The following is a 12,469-nucleotide window of genomic DNA, read 5'->3' as shown; positions in this document are numbered from 1 at the left end:
GAGTGTGAAGTGGTGATGGAGTAACCTTCTGCTACTGCGTGAGCATCTTTGCAGTCATGCTTCTCAGCAAACACAGCTAACCTCAATCTCAGCAATCCATGTACAGCCACAAATTTCCCAAGCAGAAGGTGGTTGTAATAATATGGCTGGCATCATGATGTTATGAATATCTTCATTAATTTTTTTAAAAAGGAAACCATAGATATGATGCATGAATGTTTACACACTATTGTACGGTGTGACTCATTACATGTGATATATCCTTGCTGTTACTAGCAGGAACTTAGCAGGAACACTAGAGGGTTGTGGTGTCAGGGATAGGCAAAAACATGGCTCTCTGCCACGTCGGCGTGGTGTACTCACTCCCTCTCTCCTGTGGAAACAGCTACATAGGAGAGACAGGCCGTTGTATAAACAAGAGGCTCCGTGAGCACCGCAGTAAGGTGACGAAGGTCGAGACGGATTCTCAGCTGGCTGTACACGTTGGGCGATGCGGTTGCTCGCCGGAGTTTGAATCGGCTGAGATTGTTTTCAGGTCCGTTGACTGCCACGTCAGACAGGTTGTAGAGGAGTGAGTCACATATTCAAGATAGGAGAAGCTCTAGATCGACCCTGGGAACGAGGCTATGTGCCGACTGCGTTGGCATATAGTGGATCACTGGCTATTTTGTCCCCATGCCGTTCGAGAACCCTCGCTTGTTGTTTAGTCAAGTGAGCCCAGTTTTAATATTAAACAGGGTAAGTGTGTCACTTGTTCTTACCTCGTTCATCTCGTCAAGTAAGCTTCCTAGGCGTCTGGGGCAGGATTTCTGCCGATTCAGAGCAGTAGTTATTTCGCAGTGACCGATCGAAGTAGCCGTGGGTCGTAGACCAGTCTGCTCGTCTGTGCTCCAATCTTTCACATATTTATTTCTCGAATAAGGTCGATTAATTGCATTTCTTCTGTTCATCGGGTCCAAATGAAGATCTGGGGAGGGATTGGTACCATTTCGAGCAGTAGTTATTTCACAGTGATCGATCGAAGTAGCCGTGGCTCGTCGACCAGTCTGCTCGTCTGTGCTCCAATCTTTCACATATTTATTTCTCGAATAAGGTCGATTAATTGCATTTCTTCTGTTCATCGGGTCCAAATGAAGATCTGGGGAGGGATTGGTACCATTTCGAGCAGTAGTTATTTCACAGTGATCGATCGAAGTAGCCGTGGCTCGTCGACCAGTCTGCTCGTCTGTGCTCCAATCTTTCACATATTTATTTCTCGAATAAGGTCGATTAATTGCATTTCTTCTGTTCATCGGGTCCAAATGAACATCTGGGGAGGGATTGGTACCATTCCGAGCAGTAGTTATTTCACAGTGATCGATCGAAGTAGCCGTGGCTCGTCGACCAGTCTGCTCGTCTGTGCTCCAATCTTTCACATATTTATTTCTCGAATAAGGTCGATTAATTGCATTTCTTCTGTTCATCGGGTCCAAATGAACATCTGGGGAGGGATTGGTACCATTCCGAGCAGTAGTTATTTCACAGTGATCGATCGAAGTAGCCGTGGCTCGCCGACCAGTCTGCTCGTCTGTGCTCCAATCTTTCACATATTTATTTCTCGAATAAGGTCGATTAATTGCATTTCTTCTGTTCATCGGGTCCAAATGAACATCTGGGGAGGGATTGGTGCCATTCCGAGCAGTAGTTATTTCACAGTGATCGATCGAAGTAGCCGTGGCTCGTCGACCAGTCTGCTCGTCTGTGCTCCAATCTTTCACATATTTATTTCTCGAATAAGGTCGATTAATTGCATTTCTTCTGTTCATCGGGTCCAAATGAAGATCTGGGGAGGGATTGATACCATTCCGAGCAGTAGTTATTTCACAGTGATCGATCGAAGTAGCCGTGGCTCGTCGACCAGTCTGCTCGTCTGTGCTCCAATGTTTCACATATTTATTTCTCGAATAAGGTCGATTAATTGCATTTATTCTGTTCATCGGGTCCAAATGAACATCTGGGGAGGGATTGGTACCATTCCGAGCAGTAGTTATTTCACAGTGATCGATCGAAGTAGCCGTGGCTCGTCGACCAGTCTGCTCGTCTGTGCTCCAATCTTTCACATATTTATTTCTCGAATAAGGTCGATCAATTGCATTTATTCTGTTCATCGGGTCCAAATGAACATCTGGGGAGGGATTGGTACCATTCCGAGCAGTAGTTATTTCACAGTGATCGATCGAAGTAGCCGTGGCTCGCCGACCAGTCTGCTCGTCTGTGCTCCAATCTTTCACATATTTATTTCTCGAATAAGGTCGATTAATTGCATTTCTTCTGTTCATCGGGTCCAAATGAACATCTGGGGAGGGATTGGTACCATTCCGAGCAGTAGTTATTTCACAGTGATCGATCGAAGTAGCCGTGGCTCGTCGACCAGTCTGCTCGTCTGTGCTCCAATCTTTCACATATTTATTTCTCGAATAAGGTCGATTAATTGCATTTATTCTGTTCATCGGGTCCAAATGAACATCTGGGGAGGGATTGGTACCATTTCGAGCAGTAGTTATTTCACAGTGATCGATCGAAGTAGCCGTGGCTTGTCGACCAGTCTGCTCGTCTGTGCTCCAATCTTTCACATATTTATTTCTCGAATAAGGTCGATCAATTGCATTTATTCTGTTCATCGTGCCCAGATGAACTTCTGGGGAGGGATTCGTACCATTCCGAGCAGTATAGTTATTTTGTCGGGGGGTTCACCGTATTTATGTGTGGTATTTATCTTATGTTCTTTGCACCTACAAGTCATGCGTGTGGGTGTCCTTTCATGGCATCCCATAGCGTAAACACAACTATCATCTGCATAGTTTCAGGAACACTCCCTGCTTTTTAGCCTGTGCGCATGTTCCATTCTTTGGCCGACTTAAACTTTTACTCTGAATAAAAGCAATTATAAGAACATGTACTTCTTTTACAACAACCCCGAAACAAAGCTGCTATATTTAAAAAGCGATTTATTTGGGATCGCTCATTGCTTGTATTCTAAACATATGCATGACACACCTTACATTTATACTAAATGCATATTTATTTCTCGAATAAGGTTGATTAATTGCATTTATTCTGTTCATCGGGCCCAGATGAACATCTGGGGAGAAACTCGAACCATTCCGAGCACTACTTACTTCGTCGGGGGCTCACACTATATATTTATGTTAGGTATTTATCTTATGTTCTTTTGCGGGACTTACAACAGACCTTTCATGGCATCCCATATTGTAAACACAACTGTCATCTGGATGGAGTCAGGAACCCTCATTGAGCTTTTTAACAGGTGCGCATCTTCTATCCTTTGGCATTACTTAAGATTTTCCCAGAATAAATGCATGTGCATGAGCACATGTACTCTGTGTAAGAATGGCTTTTTCAACACTAAAAACAAGTATGCTTCCTTTTACAAGCGATTTATTTGCAGTGGCTCCCTGCCTGTGTTCCAAGCATACTCAAGACACATCTTACATTCAGACGAAATGCTTTCTTCACTCAATGTGAGCATGGAAAAACTAAGCTACACCTCCTGTGTTTTCTTCTGGTTGATATCGCAGAGCTTAAAAGCGAAGGCCGCGTAATTTGGCTTCCTCTTTCTATGTGCATTTCACGCCATACATCTTTCAAGGTATCCTTATAGTTGTCACCACACTGACATTTGCTAAAATATCCCGTCTTGTTATTTCAACTTCATCATCCACAGGTGAAATCGCAACATTAGGCAAGCCCTTATTCCTCTCTGAGACCTTTTCTGCCCAATAACCTCCTTTTTGAGCAACATAAGTTATGGCATCTGATTTCCCTTTGCCTCCTGATATGCTTAGCACAAATTTGGCACCAATGGTGCTAATACTTACTCCTCTGTCAAGATAAGGCGAGCCTTCTACTGGTCTCTGAGACCAGTTCCGTCCCCCTTTCCAAATCTTTTCTCTTCCTTGACTTGCTTTAGAGCCAAATTACATGTGGCATCTTATTTGCCTTTTGTCACCTGATATTAAAGGGGGCTCAGACCTCGTCAGGCTGCAGTTCTTGCAGCTTTTTGTCTGTATCCCCTCACCAAGTGTCATTGGTGAAATAAATTATTATTATTATATGCTGATCTAAATTTGGCTTCAGTCACTCATATTTACCCATCTGACAACACAAGGCTTGCTCACCTATACCCGTTTCGGAGGCCTGTTCTGTCCCCTTCGCCAAATTTTTTTATCTTAAATAACATGGTTCCTGAAAACTTGCATAATTGCTTTGACTAAGACTTTGATGATTCCAAACAATTCTGTACATGACACACTTGATCGTAGTTACTAATTACAAGGGCATTATGGAAAAATCAGAGCCCATGTACAAATCTTTCATTCACCATATGTACGCTACCCCAGTACGCACAGCATTGCACTCTTACCAAGGTACAATCCACCCAATTAATGGATGTTGCCCCCCTGATCCACCCTGTACGTGTGCATCATATCTTAGCCATTAATTGATCCTCTCGAAGTTTTCTACACTAACGTTTCAGAAAAACTGAGAGTCAGGTAAAGTACATTTTTGGCAATTTTGGTTTTTCGTGTCTCGTAAAGTGAACTGACATGGAGTGGATACCCATGTGCAATGCTTAAAATGCTTTGTATATGGAGTCCCTCTTTTTCTCTCTCTCTGCATGCTGTCCAGAGAAAAATTGATAAGTGATTCAGACCATGTTCTGAGTGGTGCTTGAAACAGCCTCCAAACTATTTTTTCTCCATTAATAATATCCTCTTCCTCGAAAGCTTCTAGCCTCTTTTTTTCTGAAGAAAAGACAGAAAAGAACACTTATTGCTGCTTGCAATACTTGCCAAGAAGTTTAACTTAAAGCTATCACTCACCACACATGTGTAACTATTTGATCCTTTTGCCAAGGTGCTCTCCATTCATTTTTACTTATTTATTTAACATATATACGTACCTGTGCCGAGGGGTCAATAGCAAATGCTAGTGGAGACACTTGCGGCAAGGGAAAAAGAAACAGAAATGATAATAGAACATCGAATTATTAGGGTACAAACAGAGCTACACAAAGGCCCAAATATATACAAATATGTAGAAGTTCTAATTATTTATATTCACGTAACTTCTTACACAGACAATTGGCACCTCTTATTTCTGTGAGCAATATATTCCAAATTTTGAGACAGAGACAGCAGGTAAACACGTACCATACACACTGTTCAGGTGGTGCAGCATAAAGTCATCGCAGGTAACACTTCCGTTGTTCTGCTGGCATTGCTGAAGCAGAGAACAGTTCAAAGGATGATTGCTAGTTACAACTGAACGGATCAACTGTACTTGTTGCTCATGTACAAGATGAGGAAAAGTCTACCTTCATCAAGAATACTGGGGACGCTTGACATCAGAGATATTTATGACAACAAAAGCTCTGATTGTTTGCTCTTACTTTTGCTCAGCACATTACAGCACAGTCCGTGGTATTTAACAATAACTAGACAGTAACCTTTCTTTTTTGCTTCTTACTTTCATATGCAATCACACATGAAATGAATCTGCTCATAATGTGCCGCGCTGTTCAAAGGCATTTTGTTTTTCGTCAAGTAAGGATTTCAGACTGATGATCTAATTAAAAGTAGTCAGGTCAAGGGCAAAATAGACGATGGTTCCAGTGAACACTGCATGTGCCCAATAATGACCGACATGCATGGCCATTTTATGTATGTGAAACTCACGTAAAAATATTTCTATTACTTGCAGGTCTTCTCTGAAAAGCAGTCCTTCCGATGCTCGAAACCGTATTTCTTTGTTACTGCAAGCCTTCACTGTCCTCGTGGTTGGTCTCTATGATGGGGACCAAGTGTGCTGATCTTTGATTTAATGAAGTCTTCACCTCTGCAGAAGCAATCTGCTGCCAAAGTCTTTCTCTCACTTAACAGGTAAAAGTTCATACACTGATCGTGCACACAACGAATGAAAATTTCTTAGGCTCAGAAATTCCTTCTAACATTCATTGTATAGATGTATATGATGAAGGTTTTTGCATATTTGGCCTCCTTGAATACTGAATGTGAGTAGCGCACCACCAACATTTTCATGAAGCCCTACGCAGTCTTTGAAATTACAGTTACGGTTTTCCGTGGAGGACAACCGCAGGCAGGGTCCTCGATCATAGTAACGCATTTTCTATGCCATAGCTGCTGACACTGTCACACACAGTATACTTTTCTCCATCTACTGTGCTTGTCTGTGATTTGCATGCCAGGCAAGGAGTGCATGAGAGTCTAATGTGAATTATTCATACTGTGTCGCACAAAAAACTACAGACTTATTTTTTAGCAGGCTGGCATATGTCACCCATTTAGGTGTGTCATCATATCCTCTCTGTGACACAGTAGGACACGTGTAGCTCATTGCTCCGTGGTCATATATTTCACTGAGCGTAAGCTGAAAACATTCAATCACAGTATCATACAACCAGACCTTACAAAACAGTTCAAAAATTCGTTTCGGGACTCTCCCTTTTTATTTTTCAGAAATTTCTGTATTTAGGGACTTCGACTCAAATGTTAGTGTCATTTTTGGAAAATGTAGAATAGCATATCCTTTGGATTCGTTGTGTAGTCCACATGTTGATACTAAAGGATATGTTGATATGTGTCTTGCCTTCTTTCTCCCATTGCCAATCCTGTATCAGTTAAGTTCCAGCTTTCTTTTGTTTGTTCTTCGGGACCACTGCTATACTCAGGACACTCAGCAGGATTATCGCTGTGTTTCACATTCATGGTAACATGCTTGCTTTTCCTAATGTTAGCAGTTAGGAGACCACCTACCGGATGTATCTGCACCAGTATATCAAGTGTGCCTGATCATCGTCACTGAGGAGTCATGCCAAGTAGGCATAATGCTTTTGCCTTGACCCTTTTGCAAGAGCCTGTCATCAATCTGCTGCATAGCTTCCTCAGACGGTCAATATGAGTATCCAGAAATAATTAATTCCAAAAGCCTGATATGTAAATGTGTTTCCAGGCGATCTGAACACAAGCACCACTTCACTAGAGGGAACTGCTGTTCTGAAGCTGGAACAACATAGAAGGGACAATCACAGACTATTCTCTAGAGAGCTGGCCTAGGATTTTCCCTCTCCCTCGCGCGCCCCGCCCACCCGGAGCGCGCCAATGGGAGGACGCGTGGGCGGAGTCGACTTTCATTGCCATCTGGGAGCAGAGGTTCGAACGTAGACGGAGACGTGCTTTTCTCGATGCTACGTCCACTGGGTCGTTCCATTCACTATAGCCCTGAGTTGGCCCGTGTTCCAGAAATGGCGCTGCTCGATCTGTGAACCGGGACGCGCGTTCCTTGGGACAACGAAAATGGTCGGCGATAAGTACTGTGTCTGAGCGATGCTCGCGTTTGTCTGTTTATTTGTTTGTTTGTTTGTTTTTGCTTTTAATGAACGTTTTATGATGGCTTGTTTTTGCTTTTAATAAACGCTTCATGATCGGCGTCCCTGAGTGCATCACACACGAATCGCATGACATGCTCAATAAAAGGAAAGGCACACGCCAAAGAACGCCCTATTATCAACCAAACACGGGCGCAACGATTCCGCGGACGTCTTATCAAGATCATTCTAACAACGCGTGTTCCATATGTTTAATAAAGCAAACAAACGCGGGCATCGCCCAAGGACGCCGATCATGAAGCGTTTATTAAAAGCAAAAACAAGCCATCATAAAACGTTCATTAAAAGCAAAAACAAACAAACAAACAAATAAACAGACAAACGCGAGCATCGCTCAGACACAGTACTTATCGCCGACCATTTTCGTTGTCCCAAGGAACGCGCGTCCCGGTTCACAGATCGAGCACCAATCACATACAAGGCCTCAAGTTGCCTAAGAAATTAACCATGAAAGATGGAAGTCACTGAAAGGTTAGCCAGCTGTAGGACTCGAACCCACATCTTCTGGATTACCGATTACCAATCCAGAAGATGTGGGTTCGAGCCCTACAGCCTGCTAACGTTTTCAGTGACTTCCATTTTTCATGCAGCATTTTTACCACTTTCCCTTGTTGTTTTTTTGCATCCTCCTCCTTTTCCAGCATCAGATGTCCATCTTCCCTGTTACGAAGGAGAGGTGTTTTTTGTGAAAGCTTACCACAGTGTACCGAGGTACTGAACCTTACAAGTGTTCTAAGCCCATAATGGCGCGTGCCATTCTTTATATGTGAAAACCTCAGCCCAGCCAACAAAGTCATCCTAAGGGAAGCCGGAATATATGCAAAGCAACACAATTTTGCATTTGTATGAGTTTGCTACGCCCCATATTTCTGAGACAGAGTGAACGAGAAAAGGTGCATCGTATCATGCACAGACGTGACCTCTCACTGCTGTAGGTCGGCCCACTCTGATGTTCTGTTCTTTTTTCATGACTAGTTTTTCTTTAGATGACATAGGTTCTGTGATCTGTGATACACACTCATCATGAATTCTTCTGAGTATCCGAAGTGCGAATAAACATTTTAACAAACTTTTAGCAATTTTTCGAACACTGGTAATGGGTAGCGTAAACACTGGTGCGGCCCCTCTTCCTAGAGGAGCCACATGTTAAAACGTGTGGCACATAGAGAACATAGAGAAACATAGAGAACAGAACATCAGAGTGGGCCGACCTACAGCAGTGAGAGGTCATGTCTGTGCATGATACGATGCACCTTATCTCGTTGCTGCACCTGTCTCAGAAAAATTGGGCGTAGCAAACTCATACAAATGCAAAATTGTGTTGCTTTGCATATATTCCGGCCTCCCTTAAGATGACTTTGTTGGCTGGGCTGAGGTTTTCACATATAAAGAATGGCACATGCTCTTCCTAGAGGAGCTGCACTATCTTTCAATGACTACATATAATATAATACAGTAGGTGATTTAAATATCAATACACTTAGTGACAACCTTGGTAGTACATACTATTGCGATACCCACAATATCTATGGGTTTGATCAACATCGCCACACACCATGGCTTAAATGTGTTCTGTTACTTTTTTGGACCACATAGTTAGTAACCCAAACAGGAAAGATATGATCTCAGGTGCAATACCTTGTGACATTACAGATTACTATCTGACTTTTATGGTGCACACTGGGGTAGAACCAAACTCTAGATTTCCTACCAAAGAGTATGTTGACCTTACTGTTCCCGAATCACACTTTTCTGTGCATGAATGTCAGTTCACGAGCTGCAAGGATATACAACAGAGAGTTCAGTGCTTTATGTCCAAACTGAGCACTAAAATTTCAAGTGCTGCTAAGAGGATAACAATGGGGTGACACAGTTCTGTGGATAACGTCAGGTCTCTTGAAGTCTTTATTAAGCACAAAAATAATTTGTATGCAAAAAGACCGGCCAACAGTAAGGAATTACATTGCCGTCCTAGAACGTACAGAAATACTTCATGTTGTTCATTGAAATCTGCCAAGGAACAGTATTACATGCAGAAGGTTATGAGCAGGGGCATGGATCAGGGGAACTTACTCAAGCAACATCCATAGTAGATTATGAAGAATAAAAATTAATTGGTAATATATTTAATGACTACTTTGCAAACATAGAGAACAGTGTGGAATTCCTAACCCTACTGAGATACGCCCAGACATAGAATCACAGCCAAACACATTTTTTCTTGCCCCTACCAATTATTAGGAAATTGAACATATTACCACTAATCTAAATTACAAAGAACAAAATAAATAACTTCTTGGTGATTACTGCCCCAGAGCCATTCCTACTTCCCCGAGTAAAATTATCGAAACCATCAGCAATTTATTCACTGACTCCCAGAATTGGTGCTTAGTAACATAGTGGAAAAAATTAAAACTAATATAGACTCGAGGTAGTTAAGTATGGGAATATTTGCAGATCTGACCGAGGCATCTGATCTTCTTAGACATGACTTACTTCTACTAAAACTAGACAAGTATGGTATTAGAGTCACACCACTCCAGCTACTTACCAGCTGTTACCAGCAGTCGTTTAAATAAACAACTGACAGCAATTCGCACAGATTAATGACAGCAGATTAAATCTCACCCCAAGCGCATTAGGATGGTTTCTTTTTCTTGTTTTTATCAACAATGTACCAAAATTCCTACATTAATAATTATATTTTATATGCCAATAATACGAACATATTTTTGGAAGGTGCAACCCCTGAGGACCTATTCTTAAAAGCAAATCTTTTACTTGAAAACTTTAAGAATTGGCTTTCTCTTAATACATTAGTTCCAAACTTCGCGAAGACAAATTACATTGTTCCATCCTCAGAACATCAGTTCTCTCATGTACATTGTTTTTCATCCACCACAGAAGAAACTAACGATAGATTCATTTGCCGTTGCATTCTGATTGCTCATTCTTCCTAGAGCGTCAGATACATATTAAGCTTCTGGGTGTGATCCTTGATGAGCGCTTCAGTTCGCATAGTCATGTTCAGCACTTGAAAAGTAAAATGACTGCATCATTATATGCCTTGTCAAAAATCAGGTTCCTTCCTGTTCCAATGATGTTGAAAGTCTATTACACCTTAGTTCACTCGCACCTTAATTGTGCAGCTGAAGTGTACGGTCTTTGTTACTGATTCCAAAGCTAGCACTACGAACAATACTTAGAATCCCAGCAGCTAATTCCATCATTTTTCCTTTCTCGTTCCTATTAGTTACACAATACAAAGTTAATTTAATGACATATAGTTTAATCTGCACTGCTGACATGCCGCATATTGTAACGGTCACTAATATTGTTTTCCCATATCTGCTACGACGGGATTTCGCTACTTCCGTCTATCCCCACCGCACGCAAAATATGGAACACACTCACTGTATTACACTGGCCCAGACTTATGGAATAGATTGCCATTTCATATACACCAGATCAATAACTATTTTCTGTTCAAGAGGAAAGGTACAGTGTATTTCCTTGCGTGCATGTACAACCCTGTTGTATGTTTGTCTTTGAGTTCACCGATTACTTTTTGCATTTTTTGCTTGGTTTGGATTTCACCCATGTTGTTCTATAACTGTGTTTTGCGTACCAAAGATAAGCTACATTTTGTAATATTACAGCATGTATCGGTCGATAATAGTAGTCTTGATCTTTCTCTTGTTTTATATCCAGGAGTTTTTTAATTTACTCAAGATGCCAAATGTTGCCTCACAAGATTATATTCGTCTACCTATACATGATGTGTTGTTACCTATGGGAGTGCGTAACAGGCTTGTCCTAGCAGTCCCATAGGTAACAACACATAATGTACAGGCAGACAAATAAACTATCAATATCTGTCTATCTTTTGGAGACCTTACACTCATTTCCCCTTGAGTCTCGGACTCTTTTGGCTCCAGTGCTTCAGCTTTTGGCTTAGCTTAGCTCCGCTTATGTTTATGATTACTTTTGAATGCCACCTGCTTTTCCATCTTTTTTTGCAGCCGGAAGCGAACGACTCTCTTCACATTGTGTATACCATTTGGAGCCCTTCCCATTACCAACGCCTTGCACTCTGCTAGCAGGGTATCTATGGCCACAGCAATCTTTTATCCACAATATCTCAAACGACTGCTGTGCCCATGTACAATCCAACTTTTCTAATTTGTCCCTTACACTCAACCACCACTCAGAAGAAAGGCAGATGGAGGATGGGAGATGGTGCATTTGTAAATTGCTGTAAATAAACAAGTGATTAAAACGTATGAGATATTTTGCTCTTACGAGACATGATAGGGACTGCAAAGATCAGACAGTATTAGTCACGCAGAAGTTTTGTTTGTTTGTTGCTCCAGCCAGCGATTTCCACCCGCAGCCCAGTATCACTAGGATCACCACTCCTCTCGTCTGTAAATACCAAGGTAAATACCAAACAGCCTGGAGGGACAGAGAGATTCTCTCTGCTGGTGATAAAAAGCTTGCCTGTGTACCAGCGAAAGTTTGTTTGTTTTGTCTTTGTAGTAGGTACCCCATTTGTGAGCCCAAAAAGCAACAACCTTTCATTTATTTATTTATTCAGTGATAATGTGACCTGCCGTTACAGGAGTGAAAAAATAAAAAACACAACACGCACAATTGAACACACTTGACACAGGACAACATAAGAACTGTTCTAGCAACAACACAATGTTTCGCATGGTACGTTCTAGCAGTCATGTAAACGGCTTGGTTAGAAAAAAATGATCGTTGAAAAGAGAAAAGGAAGAGAAGAAATAAGAGGGCAAAACTTTCCAGTGTTCCTTATCGGTACAGAAGTAGCATACCGCTCCCTGAGATATGAAGTACAAAAAACCTTTCCGTCACACCATACTAATGTACTACCACTAAAAAAAAACACACAAAGCCAACGACCACAGGTCCTTATTATTTTTATACGTGCACTTTTGCACTTGTCATTGGCTGGCAGACATGTACAAGATACCT

The 12,469-nt window shown here is 41.7% G+C and overlaps 1 long non-coding RNA gene across 3 annotated transcripts; it reads left to right on the top strand.

The window, feature by feature from the left end:
- The first annotated feature begins 632 nt into the window (after window positions 1-632).
- On the top strand, window positions 633-11,751 carry LOC135378323 (uncharacterized). Of its 3 annotated transcripts, none has more exons than XR_010418329.1 (3): window positions 633-738; window positions 5,764-7,232; window positions 11,491-11,751. It is a non-coding gene; the product is annotated as an uncharacterized LOC135378323 (long non-coding RNA). The 3 variants fall into 3 exon arrangements; XR_010418328.1 differs by lacking the exon at window positions 11,491-11,751 and adding an exon at window positions 3,449-3,521 and having other exon boundaries at window positions 685-738; window positions 5,764-7,379; XR_010418327.1 differs by lacking the exons at window positions 633-738; window positions 11,491-11,751 and adding exons at window positions 2,544-3,307; window positions 3,449-3,521 and having other exon boundaries at window positions 5,764-7,379.
- Window positions 11,752-12,469: the final 718 nt, after the last annotated feature.

The sequence above is a fragment of the Ornithodoros turicata genome, chromosome 1 (genome assembly GCF_037126465.1).
Source record: "Ornithodoros turicata isolate Travis chromosome 1, ASM3712646v1, whole genome shotgun sequence".
Classification (NCBI taxonomy): Eukaryota; Metazoa; Arthropoda; class Arachnida; order Ixodida; family Argasidae; genus Ornithodoros; species Ornithodoros turicata.
Note: the sequence above shows the minus strand (reverse complement) of the source record. Positions and strands in the feature narration are given on the sequence as shown.